The 22,494-nt window shown below is 45.2% G+C and overlaps 1 long non-coding RNA gene across 1 annotated transcript in view; it reads left to right on the top strand.

The window, feature by feature from the left end:
- Positions 1-22,494, top strand: part of LOC113240760 (uncharacterized) — an 84,777-nt gene that overhangs the window by 39,395 nt on the left and 22,888 nt on the right. The window lies entirely within an intron of this gene.

Genomic DNA, 22,494 nt, shown 5'->3' with positions numbered 1-22,494 from the left:
TATTCTATGACTGAGAGAAGATATTTTTAAATATATTTTTTAATTTTTTCAAAGAAAATGCATCACACGTTCAGTTAATAAAAGTATTCCTTGACCACAGAAAGGCTATTGAGAAAGACTCAAAAAGGATGAAATCAGCTCAGTTCTGCAATCGGGAGGCTCAGAAGCAGGTTCCTTCATTATTCACCAGGACATCCTCTACAAACACAGGAATACAGTGATTGAATGAGTGCAATCATGAGAGGATGCAGGGCTGAGTATCTTTAAAAGACACACACACACACCTTGTGTACGCACACGGGCATTTCTTCGAGAAACCCGTGCCTACCTTGCATGTTGAGGGTTTCTTCCAGGCATCACTCTGGCGGAATAATACACCAACATGTGATCATGATACTTGAGGGAAAAGGAGCAAGGTAATATTATTGTGCGTGACCTCTGCCTTTCATAGATGCAAATTTCCTTTGGCTCTTTTTATCACTTGGACGGAGCGATAGCAACTATCTCGCCTGCACAACATATCACTCAGTCAAAATGACTTCTGGGGGAGAACGCTTGAATGATTCAGAGCCAGTGAAGGCACGCAATGTGCAGAAGCCACGCGTGTAACCAGATGCACAGGTGTGGGAGTTCATATTGAAAACCGTCAGCCCAGCGGTTGGGATGTCCGTTCCCTCGCCATCCCTCAGAATCGCCTGTCAGTCCAGACTCATTTGAACTCGGAAGTGAAGAAATGCCAGTGAATTTCGGCTTCATCAAGAGTGGTATACCTTTGACGAGTGACATGTACAGTCCTAATCCACTTACCTTCGTAGTCCTTCAAATAAATCTTACTGCTCTCTGTCACTTCCTTTGGAGAACCAAATACAGTCACTGGAATTCATTATAAAGGAGCAAAAACATTAACGAGTCTGCTGGTTATTCATATGCACGTAAAGAAGGACACTGCCTACGATGTCTCCATCTTGCTTGACAGTCCATAGCGATGCTCATTTCCAGGAGTCGGAAGAAGTGCCTATTCCAGCAGCTCCTGGTCTTGAGAGGAGCTAAGAATTTGACTCCTACTGCCCTAGCCCAGTAGCATATGTCACCATATAGAAAGCACACCTCCAGGACACACCAAGCAGAGCAAAAACCAGAGCTGGACTCCATGCTCCGGAGGCTCTCACGGGCTTGTCCTTTCCCACCAGCTGTGGCCAGCTCTGTGTCTAAATACAAGACTGTCCCATTTCCATATTAGACAGACCTGCTTTTACTTGTCCCACTTGTAACCTTGGGAATCGACTCAGCCTTTGGGGCTCAGTGTCTTTCTCTGTCGAAATGATATGTCCGTGCCCGCCTTTCAGGGTGAACTGTGAAGATTCACCAGTGGACCTATATAAAGAGCTAAGCAGAATGTCAGGCCCTTGAGAGGTCTGATCGGATCAGAAGTGCCTTTTTCTGTATGGGTCTCACGTGGGGACATGGCCATCTTGATCCAGCCTGCCCCGACAGCCACAATGGAAGTCCAAGCCCCCAGCCCCCAGATACTCTGGAATCAGAACTGCTGTCAGAGCATACGACAGTGGCCCTTGGCTCTGTATTTTGATTGTACAAAGGAGTTTGGAAACGTAGCTGTTTTAAACCAACTGGAAATACATTTTATTGTGACATTGCAAAACTGTCCCACTCCAGCAAGCACCAAATCCTCAAATTTGTGAACTGCCCATAGGTATGCCATTAGTGGCTTCTCACCCCTTCTTCCCAAAAGCTTTCCTTAAAAGGAAAATCCTCCAGGAAGGGAATTTCTACCTCTGGAGGGGGGGAAAACAAACACACCCGGAACACATGACTCTTGAAAGTCTATACGTACCACAGATGATGGTGGTTCCCTGGTCAGCTGAGCTGTATCTTCTGTGTCTGAGTGTGTTCACAGTGTCTGTGTTTGCCTCAGCTGCTCGTGTTGATTCAAAGTCTCAAGAAAAATGCAAGAGGAATAAAATGTGGGTCTGAGCACTTCATATGCCCTATGACAGGGGAGCTTGAAAAGGAAGTGCCCCATTTCACTGCCGGCTTTCTAGCCTGTCCTGATGAGGTCATCTTGCTCTTACATCTAGTGACAAGGTGGGATCATGATGGCCTCATTTCTAGGATTTGCGGCTCCCATGCCACCGTGGGGGTGACAAGCAGCAGCCTGCTCATTCTCTGAAAGAAAGCAAGAAGAGACTCTCTTTCCTGTTGTAGGTGGGCAGCAGGTCGTCTGGCTCATTGCTCTCGTGAAACCTTATGGTTTCCAAGTTAAAGCCACCCGATCAGGTCTGTTGAGGGCTGTGGAATGGGGATCCAGTTTAGCTGATGCATAATTCACTCTTGTCGTCAGTGATGAAAGCACAGCTCAAGCCCTTCTTGGAGTTTTTGAGCCTAGAGTGAAAGGCTGGGGCCATGGAGGACACACTGTATTTTCTAGAAGGAATACGGTCCAGGCTTCAGATGGTTTTGTCAAAATCCAGCTATTTATTTTCTCCCCAAGCAAATTTCTTTCTTTGCTCCTGTCCCCTAACTCAAGAGCCCAGAACACATTATGGTTCTCCTCTGTGCTTGGTGTATAAAGTTGTGTGTGTCACTTTACCCCCCCACCCCCCGCTGAAATTTCTGAATCTGTGCCATCGAAATGGTTCAATACTCGGAGTCCTTTCTGACTGCTGAGCTCTCTGTCAGCTGCCCAACCTTCATTACTTCTTTCCGTCCGGATGACAACCAAGCTCTGTAGGCATTCTTCTCCTCCTCCCCCTCCTCCTCCTCCTCCTCCTCCTCCTCCTCCTCCTCCTCCTCCTTTTTAAGATTTTATTTATTTGCTAGAGAGAGAGCACAAGTAGGGGGAGCAGCAGGCAGAGGGAGAAGCAGACTCTCCACTGAGTGAGGAGCCCAATGCGGGACTCGATCCCAGGACCCTGGGATCATGACCTGAGCTGAAGGTAGACGCTTCACCGACCCAAGCGTCCCTCCATAGGCATTCTTGTCACCCCATCTGAGGACAGAAGAATGGAGAGACCTCCTGGTGAAGTAACTTGTCAAGCATGTTGCTTGGATGGTCATAGTCACATCTGTCTTTCCCAACCAGGGCTCTGAATGCCTCCTCCCTCCCCATCGCCTCGAGAAAGCATTAGGACAGTTAAGCAAAATAATGGGTCTCAAGTCTAGAGCAATCACAGAATGGGAGTTGCTATCTGTTTTCCTGAAATAATATTATTCCTGTGACTTCCTGCCTTTTTAGCCGCTGTACCCCGTGGTTCATCCCTACCTCTGCAGGACTTGCGTGGTCCTTAAACTCTGTGGAAGTAATCACATTGCTGTCTCTTGGAGTGATGGGCAAAATCTTATTCTTCCCCCATGAGCCTCCATGCGTCACCATCCTTCCCCTCAGGCAAGCCTTATGCTTAATCATTCCCTACCTTGAGCCTTGTAAGCTGCTTGGAAGAAAGGTTACATTGGGTATATTGATCCAATGCCAATTATTGATGGAATCCTTAACTTTCAGAAGGAAGATACAGGTCCTGAGAGGTATGGGGCTTTCCGTGCTCTTTGCCTGGGTAAGTTCCTGCTCGGAACTCAACCCTCTGCCTTCTGTCTCTCAGCATGGGCTCATCTGGTCTAAGAATCAAACCTATTCAAAGGCTGAGACAAATATAGTCCTTCAAAATGTTTTTCTAATTCTGTATGGGTTATCTATAGAAGTGTAAATGGTTCACAGCAAGGAACTGCTTTTCAGAGAAATTCATGTAAGATACAGAAATTTCTAGGTTTACCTGCCCCTTAACTTTGAAAAGGGTAAGCATTTCAAACAGAATTTTCATTTAGAAATGGTTCTAGATCTTCCTGATAACATAACCAGCTTCCTAAGTAATTGGGATTAGTTTATAATTAGAATATTGGGACTGGCTTTATTCTTTCAGATTGCAAGGATACAAAAGCATTCATGGAGTGTCAGAAGAGAACAGGACAAGATGAGCATAGACCTGACCAAACAAACACAAAACCCCAGAAACTCAAAACTCAATGACCAAATTTAAATTTTCATTGACATTATTAAAGAATGGAACAGACACACACACAAAAATCAATTTTCTGGCATGTTCAAATGTGGGACACTTTCCCAGACAGCGGAAAAATGGGGAAGATAGATTTAAATAGAAAGAGATTACAATTACAAATGACAAAGTAAAGAATCAACTTATAATTAGTGGATTTGAAGGTGATTTGAAAGCACATGGGGCAGAAATAATAGCTTTGTGACTAAAGAAACCCTCGCCGTAGTGAGGAAACAACATGATTCTGGTTTGAATGGGTTCACTAGGGTTTTAAGCAAAGTTAATCAAAATGGAACCGAACCAAGACATGCCGTGCCATCATGATTTCAATAAAAGTGAAATAATGTCCTTAACTATCCCGGAGCACAAAGCAGGTGACACAGGACGTTAGCCACACTGGCCTTGTCCCAAGCTGCTCGGGAATACCAGGTGCAAAAAGGTCAAGTGACGTCTACAGAATGTCAAGGGCTTAGTATCTGTGAGCCACAAATTCAACCTAAGATTCCCCTCACCTGGGAAGGCAAGAGAAAGATATTCTCAGGGGCGCCTGTGTGGCTCAGTTGATGAAGTGTCTGCCTTCAGCTCAGGTCATGATCCCAGGGTCCTGGGATCGATCCCCTCATCGGGCTCCCTGCTCAGCGGGGAGTCTGCTTCTCCCTCTGCCTCTGCCTTCTCCCCCTGCTCTTGTTCTCTCTCTCTAATAAATAAATAAAATCTTAAAAAGAAAAGAAAAGAAAAGAAATATTCTCAGGCATGCTATAGTTCATGGTATATGCCATACAGGTAGCTTTCCTGAAAAAGAAAAAAAAATTGAAAATATATGCCAGTGTACCAAGATATCAATTAAGATAATGAATATAGGGGCGCCTGGGTGGCATAGCGGTTAAGCGTCTGCCTTCGGCTCAGGACGTGATCCCGGCGTTCTGGGATCGAGCCCCACATCAGGCTCTTCTGCTGGGAGCCTGCTTCTTCCTCTCCCACTCCCCCTGCTTGTGTTCCCTCTCTCGCTGGCTGTTTCTATCTCTGTTAAATAAATAAATAAAATCTTAAAAAAAAAAAAGAATATAAAATTGTTCCTGATGATGAGCCACTAATTGAATTATTTGTTCAGCTTACTAGACAATTATGGATACTGTGCTTATAATTGATGTGAGCTCCATGAAATGTTCGAAAAAGATTAAATGGGAAAAATACTTAGGTAGTAATGGCCCTTGTTGATCCCCTTCTAGATGCCGTTCACTGTACCTCGGGGTCCGTATGACATCTCCTTTCAGGCTGGTGATAAGCATAGGAGTTAGATATTTGTAGCCCAAACGCATAGACAAAAATACGCGTGACGTTATATACCTGCGATGACGTGGAAATTTTCTAAGGAGTAGATTCAGGATGACAACAGAAAAATGTGATGACGAATTAATTACATTCATGCTCTAATTGAGCAAAAATCTGGGCCGGCGGTTTCCAAATGTGTCTACACATTGGAAATACCGTGGGAACGTCAAAATTTAGTGATGCCTGTGTGCTGCTCTCAGGAGATCTTGATTGTATGTTCTGGTGTGTCCCATGGCCTTTGGTGTGTGTAAAAATCACGGGATGACTCTAACGTGCATACAAATTTGGACACCACTCACCTAGACGATAAGATCTGATTTCCCCCCAAAAAGACCAGGACATTGTGCGAGAGGAACTGGAGGAATTTTATATCTGTCTTTCGTTCATGGAATAATCCTCACTTGTGGGTGTGTTGTTCATATTGATAATGCAAGATTGCTTGAAGAGCACTTAATTCAGTTCAGGGAACTCACTGGTAGGAAATGGTGGAAGACTCTAAAGGGACGTTCTCATGGAATGGGGTTGAGCTCGGTCAGTGGTGCTCGACTAGAGGGTGACTGTGCCCCCAGCAGATACTTGGCAATGTATGGAGGTGTTTTGGGTTGGCATGACCAGGGGGTGAGGAGGGAGCAGGAAGCTGGCTTTTGGCATCCATAAGAAGGCAAAGACGCTAATGAAAGTGGAGGGGGAAGGCATGGGTTTCCACCAGAGAGCATGTGATGTAAGTCTTGAAGACGAGTGATGGTTCATTTTACATGCAACTTGATTGGGCCACAGGGTGCCCAGATATTTGGTTATGTATTATTTCTGGGTGTGTCTGCGAAGGTGTTTCTAGATGAGATTAGCAGTGGCATTGGTTGGGTCAATAAAGCAGATGGCCCATCCCAGGGTGGCTGGGGCCTCTGTTGAGGGCAGGAGCAGAACAAATAGCTGGAGGAAAAGAGAATTCACTCTTTCTGCCTGACCGTGTGGGTTGACTGTCAGTCTTCTCTCGTCCTTGGTTTGGCACTTAACTCTACCAGCTTCCCAGTTCTCTGCTCTTCAGACTTGGGCTGGAACTAACCATCAACAGTCCTGCATCTCCAGCTTGCAGATGGCAGATTGTGGGACTTGTCAGGCTCCATAATCATCACATGGGCCACGCATATACAGACATATGTGGTCTGGTTGGTGACCGAAGGAAATAGCCTGGTGAGAACTTTTCACCTGGCTTTGAAAGGACCTTACTTACTGCAATCAAATGCAAACCATGTTTCATTCACATGTAAGGGAAGCCAAGAACCCTACCCAAAAAGTTATGCAAAAAGGGACAACTAATGACTCATGCAACTTAACAGTCAGTAACTAGTTCAGGAAAGCCTTCAGCCAGAACATTTTCGTTATAGCTGTGTTCTCTACTGAGCACCGTACACAATAACTTTGGTAACAACTCTGCACAATTGTGCTGTTGTCAAGTTGTAAGATGATTTATTCTGATGAAAGAAATCAGTAGGCATTATCCTTAGCATCCACAGACCCAACTGTTTGGAGCAGTTCTTTTCCCGAAACTCTTCCCCGGCATAATTTGTCATTCTCTATACACCAGCAATGGGTCGAAAAGGAAATAGTATCACAAATCCTTCAGAGTTTGTATCAAAAGAAAGATGTCACTTGAAAGTAAAAAGTGGTTTTCGGAATAAATTGTTAGCCAACTGCTAATTTTAGTCACCAAAGATTTAAGTTCGCCAGTTGACATAGCACAATCTCCTCCAGGTCCATCTGTTTCTTTCCTTTAAAGGCTGAATGATATCCTCTTGTACATATATATATTTTCTATATCCATTTATCTCTTGACGGACACTTGGGTTGTTTCCATATCTTGGCTACTGTGAATAGTTCTGCAATAAATATGGGTGTGCAGATATCTCTTTAAGGTCGTGCTTTCAATTCTTTTCGATATTTAGCCAGAAACGGGATTGCTGGATACTCTGGTGGTTCTATTTTTAATTTTTTGAGACTCCCCCATGCCATTTTCCAAAGCACCCCATCATTTTGCATTCCCAGCATTACACCACCGGTCTACAGAGTTTCCAGCGTCTCCTCATCCTCACCAATAGTTGTCATCTTCTGTTTCTTTTGTGGTGTTTTGTTTTGTTTTTTAAATAATTGCCAACCTATCGGGCGTGAGGTGATTTCTCACTGTGGTTTTCATCTGCGTTTCCACGATAATCATTGCCGTTGAACATCTTTTCACATACCCGTTTGGCCATTTGCATGTGTTCGTTGGGGAAATGTCTTTGCAAGAGAAATAAGCCAGGACAGGGTATTGCTGAGTCTACAGTGCGTGCAGACTATTGCATGATTCTACTTAAATAATCAGTCATAGGAGCAGAGAATACAATGGTGGTTTCCAGGAGCTGGGTGGAGGGGGAAATGGAGAGTTTTGCTTCAGTGAGTAAAAAATTTCAGCTATAAGAGATGATTGAGTTCTGGTACCAGCTGTGCGACATAATGCCTAGAGTTAACAATATGTGATAAGGGCAAACTTCAAATTCTGTTAAGACGGTAAATATCACGTAAGGTGTTCTTACCACAAAACAAACAAAAAAACCAATACAGGGAACACAAGGACACTTGAGCAAGTGTCGGAGCTGTCCATGTCCTGACTGTGTTGTTTGGATACGTGGATGTGTGTGTATGTCCAATCTCATCACAGTGTACACGTTAAAAAAGTACCGTTTTCTGTATGTCAGCTAGACCTCAATAAGGCTGAAAAAGTAAGTAACAAATATAAGTCCGCCCACTGAAAACATTTACAGTACCAAAAGTAGAATGGAGGGGGGGAGAAGCATGTTAAATTCAAGGCTAAGAGGATACCGAATAATTTATTTGAGAATCAATAGAAGGAAACTTGTGTTGTTGTTGTTTTTTTTTCCATCTCTGAAAGCAATAATATATCAAGAAAAATTGAGAAAAGCACTTTAATAAAGAAAGCTGGCCTATTTTAAAAGTCACAAGTAGATAATGGAAAAATTTTCCATTTAGAAATTGTTCATCTGTATTAAGGAAGTCCTGCCAAAAAAAAAACTGGGAATCTTTCGTGAATTTATAGGCACCGTTTGCCAACCTGATCCAATTTTTCTCTTGTTGAAACTGCTTCATTAATTTAATGTGCAAGAAATAAATATTTGATGTGCAATTAGTTGGAGATTATTATGGCCATAATGGAACCTTTCCAAATAAACAGCTGCTGTAGCACTTTCAATGCATGAAAAGCAAGGCACAAAAATGGAAAATATAATGATACACCAGCTCTGCAGAGGAAGAAGAAGTTAAAATATTCAATTAGTGAGTGAGATGGGTGCTCATTCGGAAGTTTGGTGATGGTTTGTCAAAGCAGAACCACGAAAATGCAGCCACACATTTAGCAGAATACTGAAATGCTTGCCTGCCAATGTCGTACGTTCGTGCCCAAGAAGAAAATACTATGGAAATGGATATTGATCCGTTCTAGCCATTCTTTTCAGGTTATTCATTTTATGTATTTATGGATGTACGTCAGCGTGTGTTGGTTGAATTTGATGGCTCTATACTCGCTCGTAGATGCGTGCTATACGTGCCTATTTCTGTATCCACATATAATGGTAATGATCCCACTTCAGGAGGGAATGTTCTGGAAACTTCCTGGAAATTTCAGCGCTGGCTGGGTTGTTTTAATTTTGAGGAAGCCTTTGACATTTCGTAGCCCTTGCTCAGCCTCTGTGAAGGAACCTTTCGGAGTACTTAACCTCACCGTAAGTTTTACAAACTTGTCCCTTCCTTTTGAGGTAGACCGTAAGATTTGAGTGAGTTGTCTTCCTCCGCTACTGCACCAGGAACCACCTGCGGGTAGAGCCTAGGACATATATGTCAGGATCTCCAAATCCTGATACAGATCCTGACACAGGGTAGCTCCGTGATGTTCGTGGAAAGGCTGCCTGAAGCTTTGTGCAATACGGAAGGAGAAGGAGATTAAGGTCAAAGGGTGAGCGTTATGAGCCCCACACAAAATTGTTTGCTAAAAATAAATAGATGTTGGTTTTTATTAAGAGGGGAGCAAGAGGAAGCGTCCTCTTTTCCACTCTTCTCCTCTTGGGGAGTCAGCAGCAAAAGGGCACCAGGGAGTTCCTGAAACTGGTAAGATTCTGCCTGGTGAGTACAGATTTGAATATCAAAGTAGTCAGGAGTCTAAAGATTTTACATATTTGTCAGAGAGAGAGAGACCACAAGCTGGGGGAGCGGCAGGCAGAGGGAGAAGTTAGCTCCCTACCGAACAGGGAGCCTGACTGGGGACTCGATCCCGGGACCCCGAGATCAGGACCTGAGCCAAAGGCAGACGCTTCACCGGCTGAGCCACCCAGGCACCCCCATCCTGTTATTTTTTCGTCTTAGCCTCTGTTGCCTGTATGAGCAGCACACACGTGCACAAGCCACAAACAGGATGGAGAAACAGAAGAAGAAGCCTCAGTGTCACACCACTTTCTCCTGCTGGAAGGAACTGTCTTGTTACTTAGCGAGGTACAGCCTCCCTGAAAAGGTAGGGCTAATGCTCCCTCTCCTGAGTCTGTGATGTCACTAGGGTGGGAGTGATATCCTGTGTCTCCCACGCCCAGGTACCCAGTGGTAGAACAGCTTCTAACTAGGATTTGTGGCATTCTCCCCTTCGGACCCAGCCACCATGCTTTGGGGAAGCCAGGTAGCCCCATGGACAGGTGACACGCGAGTGCCTGCCAACAGCCCAGCTGAGGTCCCAGCCAGTCTTCCCCAGACACGAGAGAGTCCCATTTCTGATGACAGCCTCCAGCTATCCTTCCAGCAAGCCAGCTGTGCCCACGTGGAACAGAGACAAGTCGTACCCCCTGAGACCAGCTCCAGTTGCAGATTGGTGAAAAATAAAAAAGAAACGGTTGCTGTAGGTTTCAGCCGTAAGTCCGAGGCTTGTGAGGGAGCAAAACAAAAGTGAAATACACATGCACCAGACCTGGGGCCACTTCATAAAGGTATTTTTAGCTAATAACGTGCAACAGCTATTGCACTGTTGGCAGTGTTCCTACCCATCTCCCTGTCACCTGCCTGGCGCAGGAGGGAGAGATTTCGTGTCAGCATTCTTGCATGAAACCAGAAGTCATCTCATTTCTGCTGGCCAGGAGCTTACATTAGGAGAGAGAAAATGGGGACAGAGACATAAATCAGTGCCATACAATAGGACACAGGCATGCTCTGCAACCGATTCATGATCGACGTGTGTGTTGAGAGCTGCAGAACATTGCCCCGTCCACATCCCCAGTGAGGACCTGGGTTGCATGATCAGGGATCCTGTATTCGTGCAGGTGTAGATTCCCGCATGCCAGCACAGAGTAAGGCCACTCCTGGTGAAGACACGTGCAGCACGGGGCCGGGTGGAGGAGCGGAGATGAACCGGGACCTTACATGCAGTATCTGGGAATTCTCTGATAAAATGGTATTTACGCTGTGGCCCTGTGCTGAAAGGTGGCTGGCTTTGCCGACACCCAAGGGATCAGTGAGGGGACAAAGCAGATGGTGGAGGGACAGAGTGAGAATGCAAGGAGCAAGGGCCAAGCAGTGAAAGGAATATTTTTTGGAGAAAGGGTCAAGCTACGAGTGGGTCCCTGGAGGAAAGGGCAAGCCACAGGTGGGTCTCAGGCTGCTGGAAGGTGCTAGAACTGTATTATTTTGACTGCAGTGGGAAGCTGCTGTGTGGTGTTAAGCAGAAGAGTCTAATAACTATTAATCTATGTTGTTGACTAATCACATCAACTGTCCTGTGGTAGCTGGGCCAGAATAGAAGCAGGGAGACCAGTTCGGAGGCGGCCACCCGTCCTCATTTGTGGACTGTGTATTTGCAAATTCGTCCACTTGCTGCAATCTCTTTGCAACTCTCCAATCCATACTCACAGGACTTTTGGGATCATTGACAGACATGCACAGAGCAGTAAATAATTCCAGCATGTGTCCGATTGGGGTTGACCCAGGTGACACTCTGCGTTCTTGCTGCAGCTCTCGGGCTGCAAACAAGTGTGATCTTCGGGGACCGCTCGGTGCCGAGTTTCCCACATTTCTGCGCCCTGTGTTAGTGATGTCACTGTTGAAAATGACCCGCGGGCAGAGTGGTAGCATGCTGCCTGGTGTGTGTAAGAGCAAGAAAGCGGTCATGTGTCTTATGGAGAAAATCATGAATGACCGGTGCTTCTTGGAAGCATGAATTTTTGGCCTTGGGTCCCACGCAAATGACCAAAATAATCTGTTAAAATATGGTGTTTGTAAACAGAAACACACTTAATACAAGGTTATGTATTGATTAGCTGGTAAAAATGTGACCGAAAGGCTCCCAGAAACCTAACTTGATGTTCCGACCCCCAGGCATGGTTGAGTATTTGCTAATTCAGTGTTGACAGCTCCGTTATAGACCATAACAGCTGCATAATGAGAATCGACTTTCTATCACTAGGTCCACGGGGTACGCGGAGGTTGTGGGGGTGAGAAGCCGTTGAGGTCAAGTGATGGGGATTGAGAGTGACCTGAATGTCAGGCATGAGAAATCCAGCACTAGTCCCAGGCTTTGATGTTGAGTGTAAGCTAGGAAAAGATCATTCCAGCCAAGGAGAAGAGAGTCACATATGGGTGTACAGAGACGGCAACGTTTGAACCTTGAAAGAATAAGCTAATGGATTGATAGCGGGCGCCTGGATGGCTTAGTTGGTTGGGTGTCTGTCTTTGACTCAGGTCATGATCCTGGGGTCATGGGATTGAGCCCCACATCGTTCTCCCTTCTCAACGGGGAGTCTGCTTCTCCCTCTCCCTTTGCCTCTCTCCCTGCTTATGCTCTCTCATTCAAATAAATAAATAAAATCTTTAGGAAAAAAAGAAATTTGTTGTTTGATCACATATACAGATGTATTTTTCTGGGAACTGTGTCATCACAGGGCATAGGAAGTTCAGCTCAGAAAACTTATGAGTCAGTTAGGATCATTGCTTACAGTATTTTTAAGGGATATATTTTCTCTGTACATCACCGAGAACGTCAGCCCTTACCCACAGCAACAACTATATGAACTCAGGAGAGTCACAGGTACGTGTAATAAAAACTGCCCTCGGAGTTAAGAAAAGATATTGTAGGGGCGCCTGGGTGGCACAGCGGTTAAGCGTCTGCCTTCGGCTCAGGGCGTGATCCCGTCGTCGTGGGATCGAGCCCCACATCGGGCTCCTCCGCTATAAGCCTGCTTCTTCCTCTCCCACTGCCCCTGCTTGTGTTCCCTCCCTCTCTCGCTGGCTGTCTCTATCCTCTCGAATAAATAAATAAAATCTTTAAAAAAAAAAAAGATATTGTAACTAAAGTAACAGATGTTTCTCTTTCAGTAAAACTAAAATGTCCGAATGAAGGTTCTGACGGGAGCGGAGCCTGGCTTTGCAGAAGTTCCAGTGCTTTATGCTATCAGTCACTAGAGAAAATCTAGATAAGAGAAACCAATTCCTTTACAAATAATACCCTCCCTGGCCACCTTCCCTCCTTCCTTCTCTCCTTCCCTCTGCAGTTTTGTTTTTCAGTATTCAGCGAACCCTTCTGCGGTCTAACAGACTGCTCCAGAACCTAGGAACACTGGAGGACGTACATTCTGTTGGAGAGGCAGTGGATTATCAAGCAAAAGTATATTTCACTAGGTTATTGCTTTAAATGGGATAAAATGCCACGAAGAAACTAGAGTTACATGGTACAGGGTAAGAGTGAGTGTGGGCAGGTTTATATGAGACGCTTAGAGAAGCAAAGTCAGAATAATGCTATTTATGGCTGGAGAAATAAAAATGGAAATATTCTCTACTAGATGGTGCATTTCTTTTTTAAAGATTTTATTTATTTATTTATTCGACAGAGATAGAGACAGCCAGCGAGAGAGAGAACACAAGCAGGGGGAGTGGGAGAGGAAGAAGCAGGCTCATAGCGGAGGAGCCTGATGTGGGGCTTGATCCCAGAACGCCGGGATCACGCCCTGAGCCGAAGGCAGACGCTTAACCGCTGTGCCACCCAGGCGCCCCCAGATGGTGCATTTCCGTACAATTTCTCTCAATACGCAGGCATCAGTCATTTCTCTTTAACCAATATTAGCTGCTGTTGTAACACGGGTTTAGTTTACTACAGAACAGAGAGTGAGTTAAAGCCACGCAGTGTAAACATGAGCTATGAACCCCTGGTGTCTCTGGGTGTTCGGAGATTCTGTACATCACCCGCTAGCAGACTTGGTGGTTTTCAATATGGTGTCCTCAGGCCATAGGTGTCAGAATCACCAGGGAACCTTCTTTAAAAGGCAGGTTCCAGTGACCCAGTTCCACTCTGATCATTAACAATGATACGCCGTGATAATCTGGCACCTTAACGTTTGAGCATTACTGACTGGTTGCCGATGCCATGTTTCTGGCCTAAGGTGGTTTGCTTATAGGCACAACGGACGTATCCTTGGGATCATGAGTCACGTTGGACCTTGTCACTTCATTTGAGAACTTTGTAGGCCTTTCCACGCTCCCATGTTCTTGTCTCTCTGGAAGAACTCTGACATGGGAATGGTAGAGCGTGCAGTCAGAAGTTCTAGCCAAGTTCTGCTTGTTGGATGAACAGCCCAGAGTCACACTGGAGCAGAGACTCAACGGGCTGCTAAATGCAAACCATATAGCCACCCACCTCCGCTGGAGTCCTAACCCAGTGGACGAGAGTTTGGGAGTCAGAGACATACGTCGTATGTTGATAAATCGTTTCCATGAAGGAAAAGGCCCAAAGGGGATTGAGATCCTACTATATGCCAAGACCTTCCCAAATATCTCAGTTAAAATAAATTGATGACATCCTCGCGCGCACAGTTTAGGGACAGCATTGCTTTCTACGTCCCCTAGGGAGACATCACTTGCTGAGTGGAGAACAGAAATCCACACCTCCAGTTTCCTTTTGCCACAATTCCAGGTGGTCTCCAAACGTATTATTTCATTATTTTATTCTAAAATCCTTTTATTTTTTATTTTATTTTTATTTTTTATATTTTTTAAAGATTTTATTTATTTATTCGACAGAGATAGAGACAGCCAGCGAGAGAGGGAACATAAGCAGGGGGAGTGGGAGAGGAAGAAGCAAAGAATTATTTCTTTGCTGTGGGGGCTTTGCCTCCATTGCATATTTCCCATAGGCTCTGGATTTCCCTGTGGCTTTCTTCTCAGCATGGTAGAGGGAATGGGAGGGAAGTGGATTCATAGATAAACTGAAGTCTACCTCATCGGTTGGGTTTGATCAAAGGGGAGATGATTTTGGGTGGGCCTGACCTAATCAGGGGAGCCTTTTATTTATTTATTTATTTATTTATTTATTTATTTATTTATTTTTTTAAAGATTTTATTTATTTATTCGACAGTGATAGAGACAGCCAGCGAGAGAGGGAACACAAGCAGGGGGAGTGGGAGAGGAAGAAGCAGGCTCCCAGCAGAGGAGCCCGATGCGGGGCTCGATCCCATAATGCCGGGATCACGCCCTGAGCCGAAGGCAGACGCTTAACCGCTGTGCCACCCAGGTGCCCCTAAAATCCTTTTTTTTTTTTAAATGAAGAGTATTTTATGTACTCCCCGTAGACATCAACCATGACAGATTTTAATTCGGCTTTTCTTAAATAATCCACCATCCTCTCTCCTACTGTTAGCATGTGTTCTAAAATGAAAGCATGGCCGAGATCTATCGAAAACGTCACTTCATAACTTATACGGTGGCTTAGCAGCAGCAGCAGACTTAGAATGAAAATGAGGTACATGACTTGTCTCAAGAATTTCTCTCTCTATATATTTTTTACTCCTGATGACCATCAAACTAGGCAGGTGTTTGCCTAATCATCTTTCAAGCATAGTGTTCTGTTAAAACATGTATATTAAATGTTTAATGTATTTGTTGCTCCCTCCCTCCCCTTCCTTCCTTCCTTCCTTCCTTCCTTCCTTCCTTCCTTCCCTATGTAAACATCAATAACTCAGATTAGGACCTGTGAATAAAGCTGTCCGTTTTAGCAGTCTAGGGAATACATTGTAGCACACTCTGTCCTACTGTTTCTCTGGTCCAGACTCAGTTTACAAATGCCCAGCCAAAGATAATCTACGATGCTTCATCATATACTGTCCAATAGGCATGTCGAAGCATTGCTGTAATTATATATATGTATCATGACTCAGGTCATGATCTCGGGGTCATGAGATCGAGCCCCACATCAGGCTCTGCGCTCAGCATGGAGTCTGCTTGAGATTCTTTCCCTGTCCTCCCCCCTCCCTCCCTCCCGCGGCCCCGTGCATGCTTTCTTACTCTAAAATAAATAAATAACCTCTTAACAATAAAAAAAAAGAAAGTTATTCACGTCTTTAAATTTAGGCAAGAATGTGCTTGGTGAAATAAATATATATATATATATATTTATGCTATAATCTCTCCAATGGCTTATATTCTGGTTGCTTATTGTTAAAACATTTGTCCTGTGCCCTGAAGCAAGGTATCTGGACAATTTTCATTAATTCATTTTAATGCCTATTGTGAATATCACCATATTTAATATACCTATATTGAATATTTACCAATTTGTCATAAAACCATATTTAAATGTGTGTAACAGCATTCTGCATGTAGGATTTTCATGACTCAAATGCATCCACATGTATGTGTGTATGTACTTATATACACATGGATACACACATATATACAAATATATATGTATATATAGAATGTTTTAAATCCTATATGATTTTATAAAATTCATGCTCCAGCAGGAAACTATGGCCAATACTTGTATGGACTCTAAAGATTACATTCATTTATACTCTCTATACGTAATTAACGAAAACAATACTCAGAGCACTACAGTCACAGAATTTAGTTTTCCATTATTTTATACATGAATTCCCTTTCTATACAGCAGACATCCACTGGAGAATGTCTTACACTCCTGTGGTTTAGTGTAGAGTTTTTTAAACCCAGTAAAATTTAATAAAATAATATTTTACAAACAAGAGAATTAATTTCTATTAACTATTTATCTGTTTGTATAGTCCTTGGCCCATAAATCAAATAAAAGCGTGGTACCCTAGAGCAGAGAAGGACACATAATATACCCATCCTAACATGATTTTTATTACCTGCCTTTCCCTCCAGAGGAATACAGTGAGCGAATTAATGCAATGTGCTTTTATTACTGATTCATTGCATTTGAAATGAAGAAGCTACTCTGGATGTTACAGAATTTAAATTGGAAGGAGACTAGGAATTCTGAAGTGGGTTGTAGGGAAGGGATCCGTGAAGACGAAGAGGGTGATTTCTGATGGGGGTGGATTTGGAAAGCGGGAGGCAGTGGGTACCTGGGCCAAGGGGCGAGGGGGCTGGTTTGTAACCAAACCATTAAACACCCTCAGCCTGCTATTTTTAGCACAAAGTCCAGGATGACTGTGGGAAAACCATGTCAACTGTTAAATGCAGACTTGTACATGGAAGGATCCTGTGGCGTCTTCAGCCCCTGTGTGTACTTACCAAGCTGGGACAGCAGTCTAGACCCTTCCAGAAGCTGGTACACAACGTGCAGGTTATGCCCGTTTCTACCCTATGATACTTCTCAGCTAAGGAAGGCGATAATGGATAAAAAAGCACAATCGTTTCGTACTGAAAACTTTGTTGTGTGTGCAGAGGGAAGGTAGACGGGACTGGAGGCTGTAAAGTGTAATTCCGGTTGTCCCAGTATCCTCCAGGTTTCTTTTACTTCCAAACGTAATGTCATTCTCTCCTCTAAATAGTTCATGCTGGGAGGTCAAGGATGTTTCTGAAACACAGTGCAGGATGGCGGTAAGGAGGTCCATGCTTAATATTTGTTGGATAAATGGAGGATAGTGAGTGAATGTGTTGTATGGGATGCATGCGTGGATGGTTCATGGAGTGGAGTCAGAGGAAAATGAGAAACGTTTGGAAGTCTTTCAAGAATACATATCAAACAGGGTGGTCCCCTCTGTGAAATACTGGGTTCGACAAAGCCTGTGGTATCCGGTCTTACGCTCTGTAATCCCTTGAACGTACTGCTGGACAAGAACCTTTTACTCCGTATATAGAACAAGACAAGGTCTAGATGATTTGGTATCTATCACCCAGTGAGTAGAAACCCAACAAAACCTTCCCAGTTTCCTGTTGAGCAGCTCTCTTGTTTCAAATTTACCCAGTCTCACGCTTTCTCTTCTTACTTGAAACTTATGCACTTCCAGGGACCTCCGGGTGGCTCAATCGGTGAAGCATCCAACTCTTGGTTTTGGCTCAGGTCATGATCTTGGGGTCATGAGATCGAGCCCCGCATCAGGCTCTGCGCTCAGCGTGCAGTCTGCTTGAGATTCTTTCCCTGTCCTCCCCCCTCCCTCCCTCCCCCGGCCCCGTGCATGGTCTCTTACTCTAAAATAAATAAATAACCTCTTAAAAATAAAAAAAAAAAAAGAAAGTTATTCACGTCTTTAAATTTAGGCAAGGATGTGCTTGGTGAAATTCTAAATATTATAATCCCTTGCTTTATTTTGTTTTATTTTGCTCTTGCTACCTGAACGCTCTATTTGGGCACGGAATAAGAAAATTCTACATGTTGTACAGGAGGGGATCCCTGACGCACCGGAAGTTTATGAAGGCATCAGGGAAGCAGATGTGTGGGCAGCTCTAAGCAGGGCGGTCGGAAAAGCTGAGGGCGATGCTGTAGACTTTGACCTGTATCATTCTGCTAAGATCATCCCCGGTGGTGGTAAAAGTCGTAAAAATTAATCATACTTCAAAAGAAGGCACTCGTACACATGGGAAAGTGAGCTTCCCAGGCCGGCATGCACAAGGATGGCCCCAGTTAGAGGTGAGGGCAGGAAGAACCATCCCGTGAAACCAAAGGCGAATGTACAAGGATCCAAGAGGACGTGTAAAGGATGTGTTTCAGCATGGAACATTTAGAATGCTAAACAAAGGTGCGGTGATCCGTCACAGTGGGTGAAAAGACGCCAGGAAGTCGAGGAGGCATAGGATGGAATGGAGATGCTGGAAAGGATTCTAAGAGGCGTTTTCCTCGAGCGGCCAACAAGGATATTTCCCAGTGTTCAGTAACACGTGCAGGGTGAGTTTACAGAGCACGTTCGCATGACCCGAAGGGACTGCAGTGATGTACAGTGTCCGTTAGGTGTGGTGGCACGGCTTGTGTGTATAGAAATGACCCTCAGAATTCAGGAGCCGCCGGCCCTAAAATGCTGTGTCATTTTATCATCTCAAAATGCACATTAGGTGCCTTCTTCATGACAGCCGTCACAGTGACCTAAAGCTGAGATGCTCTTTTGTGGTCTTCATCCACAGACTGAGATGCTCTCCCGTGGTCTTCATCCACCGACTTCTACAAGTGCCCCTGGTGGAAATGCTCCAACAACCATCTACGGACTGAGCACCTTAACTATCTCATGTTCATATAGTTCTTAGGGTTTAAAGTGTCTTCAAGTACCTTTATTCATTAAAAAAACCCCACTGTTCTCTGAGGCTGGTCCCAGGCTCATTTCCCAGTAAGAAAACTGAGAGGCTGAGGGACGTGTCCCAAGAAAGGCAGAGCTGTCTTTGTGCCAACCAAGTCCAGTGCCCTTTCTGGTCTTCACTAACTGTGGGAAGATGGTGGCCATCCCCCCAAATGTCCATGGTAAACTCAGTCCTGGAGGGTACTTGCTTCCAGATCTCAGAAGTTCATATGCAGCATTGGAAATGCACTATTTTGTTCTTCAACAGTCCCACCTACAAAACACTAGTAGTGAATATACCTAAGGGACGGAGTGCTATGAGAACCAGGTGAATTAACACCTATGACCTTCCCACAAGAGTGTTTGCCGGACTTCCACCATTATTACTATGGTAGATATTGTATTAGTACGGTGGAAATGAAAATACGCATTTTCTTTGGGGAAGCCAGTTGTTTATTAGTGAGGTCTTTCCAGTCAGTAATAAAGAGGGTTTTTTTGGCTCTGACACACACACTCTGTCATGGTCTGTCATAGACACTGTCCACCACATACCAGGAGTGCTATCTCCTGCCCGCCAAGGACACCAGCCTGCTGCCAACACCGCAGAGGAAGCAGGAGGTCCTCTGAGCAACATCAGTCCTGGTCCTTCGGAGCAGCTTTCAGCAGTGCATTCTTGGGCACTCCCGTTTGCTGGACATCATGCCCTGAGAGCCACTCTTCCTGCTGGCATATCACGTACACGGTGGCCATCATGTCTTAATGGAATTGGGCAGACAGTATACAAGAAATGGCACTCGCAACTTCCGAGTGTGTCAGTAAATGCTGGCATTAGCATAGGGTAGGGACTGCTGGCAAATTAGTGGGGGCCAGTGGGAAGGATCTGGGGCGTGGTCCACTGGCCACAGCAGCTGCGTCACAATGCCCTCTGACCTCACAGAGGCCACGGTGACCTAACAGCAGAGCAACTTGAGGATGTCCACTGCACCGATGCAGCCTTGCTCACTCCTCACAGACCTGCTTCTCGAAGGCCTCCAGGGGCGATTCATGCCCTCATTCAATAGACACCAACTGGATGCACAGCCACTGTAAGTGCCAGAAAGAGAAGAGTGGGGAAGACCCATCCAGCTTCTGGAGCTGACGTTTGAATGGATGGTGACAGGGGGTACACAAACAGGAAGACTAATGACAGTGAGGGTTGAAATGAGGCACGGTGTACACAGTGAACACATCACGTTACACAATGTAAGGAAGTACTTTGGATTAGAGCAGCTGCTCTTGCCCCAAATGCAAGAGCAATGGGCTGGACGGTAACCTGGGGGCAGGTGTGGCCACTTCAGCTGGTGGATGTGACCCCTGAGCTGGTGAACTGAGTAGGGACCAGCCATGAAAAGTGTGGGCGTGTGTATTGGGAGGAGGACCGAGAACTGTCCGGGGTGCTGAGATACCGCGTGGAGGTTGTGGGGAGGTCCAGTGTGTCGACAGCACAATGAACATAAGGAGGCAACGTTGGAGGAGAGAGAGGCAGAGAGAAGCGGGGTCATGTAGCTGAGGGCCATCGGAGAAGGTGGGTCCTGTTCACATTGGGACGGAGAACCCCTGGAGGGTCGGTAGTAGTCCCCTGAAAGGAGTTGATTGATAGGATCACCCGTCTGCTGAGTGAAAGGTGGACTGGAGTGGGTGTGCAGGGTCGTTCTGGGAGAAGCAGGATGGCACAAGGGGCCGCTCACAGTCCCTCAGACAGGTCTGTTCTCGTGCACCTGACAACAACCTGTCTCACTCCTCATGCATTCATGGGACACAGACAATACGGGTTTCTTGCTCTTGGACAGGATGTAGGATGTTACTAGATTGTTTACGGAAATGCTCTTCCAATAGCACTATAAGTAAGGTAGCCGTAACTGAACACGTGCTAAAGCCTCAGCTGTAAACTGCTGCGGGTATCCAGGTGGCTAATTCCAAGGTCAATCACCACCGCCCTTCGGAAGGTCACGCCCAGGATGCCATATGCCTCACGCATCACTATCGAGCAGCACAAGGCAGGGGGCTGTGTAAAGAGGAAATGTGAGGTGCCTGGGTGGCACAGCGGTTAAGCATCTGCCTTCGGCTCAGGGCATGATCCCGGCGTTCTGGGATCGGGCCCCACATCAGGCTCCTCCGCTGGGAGCCTGCTTCTTCCTCTCCCACTCCCCCTGCTTGTGTTCCCTCTCTCGCTGGCTGTCTCTATCTCTGTCGAATAAATAAATAAAATCTTTAAAATACATATATAGGGGAAACATACCTCGGGAATGTTTCAGAGCACACTTGGCTAAACTTGCTTCTTTGTTTAAATATTTAAACATGATTTAAAGGGTGACTGAAATTGAAACTTCTTACCCAAAAATTTTATTGACGTGGCAAAATAGAGTGGTTTTTCTCTTCTTTTGATTCTTTGTCGAGCACGATCCTTTTACTGTGACCTGTCAGGTACACACGACCTGCTCTGTATCCCGACCTTGCCACTCGCTGCTCTTTCTCTCCCAACCATAAAGACGATCCTTCCTACTCCACTTCCAACGAATGGCTTGTAAAGTTTAAATTGCACCCCCTTTTTTGCTCAGTGTCATTCCAGAGCACTTTCTCCTCTCACTTCCTGAAGGGGCTCACGTCCCCAGGTTTATTTCCAATTTGTGATTCCCAGCTCCACATTTTATAGTATGCTACTTCGTGCATTCTCCTCCTGTAAAATGATGACCTATTGCCTCGTGTGGGGGCATAGATTTGTAGAAATTTTGCCTTTTTTTTTTTGTTTGTTTTTAATTGGCTCTTCCCAGAAGGCAGTTTCCTGACGTGTATAGAGTTTGGTCTCTTATAGGGAGTAAAATGTGCTTTGCATAAGGACATCTCCCTGACATTGTTCTCAAAGGTAATGCTCTGTAGGCTCCAGGGGCCACACCCAAATGGAGCGTGGGGTATGAATCATTTCCAATTTGACTTTTTTCGGTGTATCACAAAGAGACATGGACGTATTGTGCTGCTGATGAATCCAGAAACTTTTTTTTTTTTTTTTCAAATGGTGATGTGGAGGAGAATACCCTGTTTGTGGGCTGCATTCAGACAAGGGAAGTTTTTGGGCCAACATCATGAATCCTCAGGCGCTGTCAGAGAATCTCAGAGTGGAGAAGGGCAGGCTGGGAGGAGGGCAAGAAAGGCATCCTGCAATCGTATGTAGTTGTCAGGAAGGAATCACCCACTAACTCTTCCTACGGAGACTCTCAGTAGGGGAGATAAAAATAGGAGGAGGGGGCGCCTGGGTGGCACAGCGATTAAGCAGCTGCCTTCGGCTCAGGGCGTGATCCCGGCGTTGTGGGATCGAGCCCCACATCAGGCTCCTCCGCTATGAGCCTGCTTCTTCCTCTCCCACTCCCCCTGCTTGTGTTCCCTCTCTCGCTGGCTGTCTCTATCTCTGTCAAATAAATAAATAAAATCTTTAAAAAAAAATAGAAGGAGACACTCAAAATCTACTCTGTCATTCTTTCTTTGTGGCAAACTGCTTCACCAAATACCAGAGAGAGAA

Source organism: Ursus arctos, chromosome Y (genome assembly GCF_023065955.2).
Source record: "Ursus arctos isolate Adak ecotype North America chromosome Y, UrsArc2.0, whole genome shotgun sequence".
NCBI classification, from domain to species: Eukaryota; Metazoa; Chordata; class Mammalia; order Carnivora; family Ursidae; genus Ursus; species Ursus arctos.
Note: the sequence above shows the minus strand (reverse complement) of the source record. Positions and strands in the feature narration are given on the sequence as shown.